At 39.5% G+C, this 9,086-nt stretch overlaps 1 long non-coding RNA gene across 1 annotated transcript; it reads left to right on the forward strand.

Moving 5' to 3' along the window:
* Nucleotides 1–418: 418 nt before the first annotated feature.
* Nucleotides 419–8,826, forward strand: LOC123331237. The gene is made up of 2 exons (XR_006547778.2): nucleotides 419–1,721; nucleotides 8,605–8,826. It is a non-coding gene; the product is annotated as an uncharacterized LOC123331237 (long non-coding RNA).
* Nucleotides 8,827–9,086: the final 260 nt, after the last annotated feature.

Below are 9,086 nucleotides of genomic sequence, written 5' to 3' on the forward strand. Positions count from 1 at the left end.
AATACAATATAAACTCACTACAAATTCTTTCATTACTAATATTATTGTGATAACTGGATAGCAAGACTGGGAAAATTAATTTAGATTTATACTTATTCTATATACTGCAATGAATTTGAAACTGTTTAGAGGCTTAAACATTAAACAATATATGAAAAAACGAGGAAAACAGAATAGCATATGAAACATATTTCTCTGTTCTGGGCAGTAAAATTAAGGTCTCATTAACAGTGACCTCAACATAATAAAGGCTATACATAACAAGTCCACGAGTTTCCCAGGTGATGCTAGTAGTAAGGAACCTGCCTACTAATGCAGGAGACTTAAGAGCCATGGGTTTGATCCCTGAGCTCAGGAAGATCCCCTGAAGGACAGCATGGCAACCCACTCCAGTATTCTTGCCTGGAGAATCCTGTGGACCAAGGAGACTGGCGGGCTATGGTCCATGCAGTCCCAGGGAGTTGGACACGGCTGAAGCGACTTAGAACGCGTGCATAACAAGTTCACAGCTAACATCATCCTCAATGGTGAAAGGCTGAAAGCTTTTTCTTTAATATCAGGAACAAGGCTGCCCTCTCTAGCCACTCCTATTCAACATAGTATCAGAAGTCTTAGCCAGAGCAATAAGGAAAGAGAAGGAAATAAAGGGCATACACATTGGAAAGGAAGAAGAAAAATTGTCTATGTTTCAGATGATATGATCCTGTATGATAGGATAGAACATGCTAAAGACACCACCAAGGAACTGATAAACAAACTCAGTAAAGTTGCAGGATATAATATTAACCACAGAAATCATGTAGGAGAGTTCTATACATTAACAGTGAAATATCTGAAAGAGAAACAAAGAAAACAATCCCACTTACAAGAGCATCGAAAACAGCAAGACATTTAGGAATCAATTTAACCAAAGAGGTGAAAGATTTGTACACTGCAAGCTGTAAGATTGATAAAAGAAATTGAAAACACAAATAAATGGAAAGATATGTGTTTATGGGTCAGAAGATTTAGTACTGTTTAAAATGTCTGTATTGCCCAAAGCCGTCTATAAATCTAATGCAATCCTTATCAAAATTCCAATGCCATTTTTTATAGAAGTAGAAAAAAACAATCCTAAAATTCATATGAAACTGCAAAAGACCCCAAATGTAATAGGGAACTTTGTATTCTACTACAAAGGGACGTTGCCTATAAGATTGTTATAAGTGACGGCCCTTCTTTGAGAACGTTGCCTCCCAGCTAATGAGCATTAAGCTAAAACACCTTTGCTAGTTTCACAAGTAACATCCTGACCAGGCTCACCTGTGACTGAGAGCAGGGAGGCTTATGGGAACCAGGAAGTGTTTGACTTTACTCCTCCCCTTTAGTATAAAAGAAGCCTGACTTCTAAGTCAGGCAAGCTGGTTCTTTGGGATACAAGCCTATCGTCTTCTTGGTCTGCTGGCTTTGTGAATAAAGTCGTCATTGCTCCCCTCTCCACTCCGGTACCCATCTCTCCATTTAATGGCCTGTCATGCGGCAAGTTGTTTGAGCTTGGACTCAGTAGTGGGTTTTGGCCCAGCCAGCCAGGAGTCTTGCTGTCTTGGTTAGCCAACCCGCTGGGCCCAAGCAACTCCCGAGGCCTATCCTGAGAATCCCCCCTTCACAGTTCTTCAAAGTGGCCCTGGCTGTCCCAGCGCTTGGCGGTTGGAGCAAGGAGCTGACGGGCTTCATACAGTAGGGTAAGTCACTCCGGTGTGTATACAGCCGGGAGAATTTCCTTCTTGTTTCAGGCTTTTTCCCCCTCCTAGAATAAGCCCAATTTGTTTCCTATTTGAGTGCGGTACCCTGCTGCAGAGAGGGAAGAGTTGTTGCATTGCACCTGCTTGGGAACTGGTTCGTTTTTTCAGTGCTAGCATTTGTATGTGCCATCTGTGTTTTGTTTTGAACTTGTCTCTAGAAAGAGGGAAGGGTTATCAGCTATCCCTAAGGAAAGTTCTCGGACACATATTTTGGATAAGTGATTACAGCTCTGAACTCATGGGTGAGCGGAGGGCATTTTGTTGGAAAAACGTGTGGCCACAGTACCTGTGGGGCTCTCCATAAAGGGTTTAGGCAGGGTTATTTTGGGGTCCCGGGGAACCATAAACTGCTACCCTGGCTGCGTTAATTACATCAGTTATGGTCTCCTGTGTTGCAGGTGTATGTAAACCACCAAGACCAAACTTGAGGGTTTAAGATTTTCTGTTTGCTTTTGAGTTTTTTATTTTGCTTTGTTTGGTACTGTTTCTCCATTTACAGCCAAACTAGTTTTGTGATATTTAAAACTTTTACTGGTATCAAATGGAGGAAAGGAACATGAGAAAAACCCAAAAACAAAACCTGTCCTTTTCCAACACAGGGACATTCTCAGGAAGAAGAGAAAGGTTCTGCTTGGTTTTTAAAATCACCAAAAAGCTGCAAATAGAAATATAAGTGTCTTTTCCATGAATATTAGTAAAAAAGGTTTAGCAGTCTACACAGGCGACCTTGATTTGTCCCATCTGCTGGAAACCCGATTTGAAACTGACTTCTGTAACTGATGGGTTTTACCTTGTTGTACATGATTCAAAGGCCAAAGCCTTTGTGTGGATCACAACAAACTGGAAAATTCTTAAAGATACAGGAATACCAGACCACTTTACCTGCCTCCTGAGAAATCTGTGTATGCAGGTCAAGAAGCAACAGTTAGAACTGGACATGGAACAACAGACTGATTTAAAATTGGGAAAGGAGTACATCAAGGCTGTATATTGTCACCCTGCTTATTTAACTTATATGCAGAGTACATCATGAGAAACACTGGGCTGGAAGAAGCACAACCTGGAATCAAGATTGCCGGGAGAAATATCAATAACCTCGGATATGCAGATGACGCCACTCTTATGGCAGAAAGTGAAGAAGAACTAAAGAGCCTCTTGATGAAAGTGAAAGAGGAGAGTGAAAAAGCTGGTTTAAAACTCAACATTCAGAAAACGAAGATCATGGCATCTGGTCCCATCACTTCATGGCAAATAGATGGGGAAACAGTGAGAGACTTAATTTGGGGGGCTCCAAAATCACTGCAGATGGTGACTGCAGCCATGAAATTAAAAGACACTTGCTCCTTGGAAGGAAAGCTATGACCAACCTAGACAGCATATTAAAAAGCAGAGACATTACTTTGCCAACAAAGGTCCATTTAGTCAAAGCTATGTTTTTTTCCAGTAGTCATGTATGGATGTAAGAGTAGGACTATATAATGAAAGCTGAGAGCTGAAGAATTGATGCTTTTGAACCGTGGTGTTGGAGAAGACTCTTGAGAGTCCCTTGGATAGCAAGGAGATCCAACTAGTCCATTCTAAAGGAAATCAGTCCTGAGTATTCATTGGTAGGACTGATGCTAAAGTTGAAACGCCAATACTTTGGCCACCTAATGTGAAGAACTGACTCATTTGAAAAAACCCTGATGCTGGGAAAGATTGAAGGTGGGAGGAGAAGGGGATGACAGAGGATGAGATGGTTGGATGGCTTCACCAGCTCGATGGACATGAGTAGGGGTAAGCTCTGGGAGTTGGTGATGGACAGGGAGGCCTGGTGAGCTGCAGCCCATGGGGTTGCAAAGAATCGGACACGACTGAGAGAATGAACTGAACATGACTCATGGCAAAATTTTGAAATGGAAACTGAGGTCCTTGTGTGTGTGTGTGTGTGTGTATGTGTGTGTTACAGATGTGTGGCACTGCCAAAATTAATTTGTAAAAAGTTCTATTTAATTGTCTCAAAGGAAATGCTTATGTAAAATACTCAAATATAAAAAATCTGGCTGGAATGAATTTCAGGTTCATGTGATCTAGGAAATGTTCGTTCTGGGAAGTATTGAATTAATATCTGGTATTAGAGTTAACTTAAGCTTGTTGGTTTGATTAATACAGATGTGCCTTTAGACTTTTCAACATTAAATATAATTTATTGTTCCTAGGTTTCCTAGAAATTAAATAAGAATTTATTCCTGTTACAAAGCTTGTTAGCAAGAAAAATAACAATATGATAAAACTTTGAAGTAAATAAAATAGAGGCAAATGAATTAAGCATTTTAGGTAAACTTTATCCAAATAATTGTTTTGGGAATGTCTGTCTAAAATAGTCTTTCCGGGTTTTCATAAGTTGAAACTGAACTAAGTTAAATGAAAAGAATTCATTGACTATCTGGGTCATTTCAAATAAGATAAAACATTAGAACATTAATTGCTTGGCAGGACTAAGTTTGCCTACCTTTTCCCTTCTCCGAAGAGGAAGAATGAAGCATAAGCTTGTCAATCGGGAAATGCTGGTATGACAGTTTTACAAGTACTTGCTTCTTGGTTTTTACTAGAGAGTAAGGTTTTAAGGTTAAGAATTATAAGGGAAACATTTCAGTATGCAAAGAGAGGATGTGTCCTAGAATGTTTCTGAATGGGAAAGAAAGGGAGGGACATGATAATACGGATATGGAAAGTTGTGGAAGGTTTGTGGAGCAGGAACACTGAAAGAGTTTGGTGCATGATCAGGATTCGCTAAGATAAGATTGAACCTAAGAAAATGAATTGTAAAGGTAAAATGGCACAAAACCTGCATTTGCTTCTCTGAAAGGACAAAATTTTCTTCAAATATTGAACCACTTTTGGTAATTGTGAGTTTCTCTAAGTGATCTGTACTTGTTATTGAACTCTTATTTTTGTTGGTTAAAACCTTTGGATATTTTTGACAAACTTTCCAAAGATCAAATTCTAAATGGAGTTCATTTGATCTCTGGCTAACTTTGAAAGTCTTCCAATGGGTCCCTGGGACACCTCAAATTATTCTCCATCTCAGAGAGAAGATTAATTAGGCTTATTTGCTATGTTAAGTTACGTGCAAAGCATCATCAAATAAGTGATTGATAAAACTTCTTTTGTTGTGTATGTAAACATTATTATTGTACACATTCTGGAAATCATATGCAACTCCTAAAATTAAAGTACATTTTATAAATAATATCAGTGATAATTTTAGTAATTGTCTTAAATTGTATGTCTTAGTGGTAACCAAGTTTCTTTTTTTTTCTTTTTAATTTATTTTAATTGGAGGCTAATTACTTTACAATATTGTGGTGGTTTTTGCCATATATTCACATGAATCAGCCATGGGTGTACATGTGTTCCCCATCCTGACCCTCCCTCCCACCTCCCTCCCCATCCCATCCTTCAGGGTCATCCCAGTGCATCAACCCTGAGCACCCTGTCTCATGCATCTAACCTGGACTGGCAATCTATTTCACATATGATAATATACATGTTTCAATGCTATTTTCTCAAATCATCCCACCCTCACCTTCTCCTGCAGAGTCCTAAAGTCTGTTCTTTACATCTGTGTCTCTTGCTGTCTCACATATAGGGTCATCGTTACCATCTTTCTAAATTCCATATGTATGCGTTAATATGCTGTATTGCTGTTTTTCTTTCTGACTTACTTTGCTCTGTATAATAGACTCCAATTTCATCCACCTCATTAGAACTGATTCAAATGCATTCTTTTTAATAGCTGAGTAATATTCCATTGTGTAAATGTACCATAGCTTTCTTATCCATTCATCTGCCGATTTTTGCATTGTAATTCTGTTGTTTGATGCCAAAGCAAAAAGGCATCCTTTTGATGATTAGATGGTCAACTGCTATTTATGGTTTCACAGTGGCTTTTGAATGACTCTTGAGCTGTTTTGTGAAAAAGCAGGGATAGATGATGAAATTCTACATTTGCGAGCATTTGGGCTATTACATCAGGGAAAATCAGAAAAGGAAGGGAATGAGATAGGGAGGGTATATTGCTTCAAAACTTAGCCCTCCCTTTGAGCCAGGTGCCCCAGCCACTCTGGCAATCGTGCCATCGTGATCAGTGGTGAAAGGTCTCAGAACTGCTTGTTTCAATTGGCCATTTAAAGTTAATAGTAAAAGACTGATAATGATAACCATGTGTCATAAAACCTTCAGAAGGAAAGGAGAATGTTTTGTGGGCCATTGGTTCTGTGTTTGGCAGTTTTAAGTTATTTTTATTTATTAAAATTTTTTAATTGAAGTTGATTTATAATGTTTCATGTGTATACAAAGAAACTCAGTTACATATATATATATATATTTTAGATTATATATAGTTATATATATACTTTTCTCTTATAATTTTATTACAAAATATTGAGTGCTATTACCTATGCTATACAATAGGTCCTTGTTTATCTATTTTATATATAGTAATGTGTATATGTTAATCTGAAACTCCTAATTTATCCCTCCCTCTTTCCCCTTTGTTAACCATAAGTTTTTTCAGTGTCTGTGGGTTTCTTTCTGTTTTGGAAATAAGTTCATTTGTATCATTTTTCAGATTCCACATATAAGTGACATTATATTTGTCATTCTCGGCCTGGTTTACTTCATTTACTATGATAATCTCTAGGTCCATCCATGATGCTGCAAATGGCATTATGTCATTCTTCATGGCTGAGTAATATTCCATTGTATATATGTATCTCATCTTTATCCATTTCCTCTGTGGTAAGACATTTATGTTGCTCCCATACCTTATCTATTGTAGGTAGTGCTGCACTGACATTGGGGATACGTGTATATTTTCATATATGAAAATTAGCTTTCTCTAGATAAATGCCCAGGAGGGGATTGCTGGATCATGTGGTAGCTCTGTTTTTAGTGTTTTAAGGAACTTCCATACTGTGTTCCATAGTGACAGTTTATATTCTCACCAGCAATGTAGGAGGATTCCTCCTTCTCCACACCCACTCCAGCATTTATTGTTTGTAGACTTTACGATGATGGCCATTCTGACCAGTGTGAGGTGATACTTCATTGTAGTATTGATTTATATTTCTCTAATGATTAGCCTTGTTGAGAATTTTTTCATGTGCCTTTTGGCCATTGTATATCTCCTAGTTATTTTTAAAAATTAGTACTTTTTAATTGGTTAAAGTCCTTCCTAAGGAAATTATTCCTTGATTTGGATTAAGACATTAGAACCATATTCATCCTAGAGAGCACATCAACAGGAAAAACCGAGAAAATGAACACTAACAACTTGGGATAAAGCCTTGCTATGTGCCTTGCTATGGATCAGTGGCTCCCAGAAGCAGGCTTAAATTAAGCCCCTTTGAAGTATTGTATGGTAGGCTATTCCAGGTGTCTGCCCAGGTGAGAGAATCTACAAATGCTCTAAAAGACCTGAAAGTGATAAGTTGCTCAATAGTGTCGACTCTGCAACCCCATGGAATACAGCCCCTGGAATTCTTCAGGCCAGAGTACTGAAGTGGGTAGCCTTTCCCTTCTTCCGGAGATCTTCCCAACCCAGCAACTGAACCCAGGTCTCCTGCATTGCTGGCAGATTCTTTACCAGCTGACCTTCTTCTTCTTCTTCTAAGTCAATTCAGTTGTGTCTGACTCTGCGCGACCCCATAGACGGCAGCCCATCAGGCTTGCCCGTCCCTGGGATTCTCCAGGCAAGAAAACTGGAGTGGGTTGCCATTTCCTTCTCCAGGGCATGAAAGTGAAAAGTGAAAGTGAAGTCACTCAGTCGTGTCCGACTCAGCAACCCCATGAACTGCAGCCTACCAGGCTCCTCTGTCCATGGGATTTTCCAGGCAAGAGTACTGGAGTGGGGTGCCATTGCCTTCTCCGACCAGCTGACCTAGCCGTTGCCAATTATGTTAAAGTTTTGGGCGCTATACCAACCTCTTTTCATGTGTTTGCCTCCAACAGGTCTGCCTATCTAACTGAAGTAGATGGTAATTTCATTGAAGCATCAGTCAGTTTAATTTTGTCCAAATAAATAACACAGGAATTTAGTATGTGTGTGTGTATATATATATATATATATATAATCGGAGAAGGCAATGGCACCCCACTCCAGTACTCTTGCCTGGAATAATCCCATGGATGGAGGAGCCTGGTGGGCTGCAGTCCATGGGGTCGCTAAGAGTTGGACACGACTGAGCGACTTCACTTTCACTTCTCACTTTCATGCATTGGAGAAAGAAATGGAAACCCACTCCAGTGTTCTTGCCTGGAGAATCCCAGGGACGGGGGAGCCTGGTGGGCTACCGTCTATGGGGTCGCACAGAGTCAGACATGACTGAAGCAACTTAGCAGCAGCAGCATGTATACATATTGGGAATTGGAACTCAAACCCCAAGTTGAACAAAGTATCTATTGACTTCCTACTTTTGTATTCAAATTCCTTATGATGAAAAATACATCTTTTTTTTTTTTGGTGTTAGGCAACAAAGTGCTAAGTGGGTTCATCGGGTTCAAACAGTTGTAGATAAAGGACTGACATAAATATTCTAAGGCATATTTGTTGCCTCTATAAGTAGCCAGAGTGGTCTTCGTTCGTTTCCCCACAATTTTATGGAATGGATGTTGACACTGGGCAATTGTAGTTATAGGGAAGAACTTTTGCGTTCTGTTACAAGTTAATCACTAAAGGAATGTTGCCTGTAAGCTTAAATTATACATAGTGGCGTATCTCTGGGCTAGTATCTCCCATCTAATGACCATTAAGCTAAAATACCTTTGTTTTACTCACAAGAAACATCCTGACCAGGCCCACTGCGATGATGCAGGAAGGAAGAAATGAACACATCCCTCTGGAGGCCGATGGGAGCCAGGAAATGTTTGACTTGACTCCCTTCCTTTTCTGCTATAAAAGAAACCTGAATTCTAACTCAGGCATGATGGTTCTTTGTGGCATGAATCCACTATTTTCTTGGTCTGTTGGCTCTCTGAATAAAGCTGCTATTCATTACTCCAACAACTCTTCTTTCCATTTGTTGTCCTGTTCTGAGGCAAATTGTACATGCTTGGACTTTAACACAAATAGCATTTGAATTTATTATATTTAATCTTCCCTGGTGGCTCAGAGGTTAAAGTGTCTGCCTCCAATGCAGGAGACCCAAGTTCGATCCCTGGGTCAGGAAGATGCCCTGGAGAAGAAAATGGTAACCCACTCCAGTATTCTTGCCAGGAGAATCCCATGGATGGAGTAGCCTGGTATTGCAAAGAGTCAGACAC

This window comes from Bubalus bubalis, chromosome 22 (assembly GCF_019923935.1).
Source record: "Bubalus bubalis isolate 160015118507 breed Murrah chromosome 22, NDDB_SH_1, whole genome shotgun sequence".
Classification (NCBI taxonomy): Eukaryota; Metazoa; Chordata; class Mammalia; order Artiodactyla; family Bovidae; genus Bubalus; species Bubalus bubalis.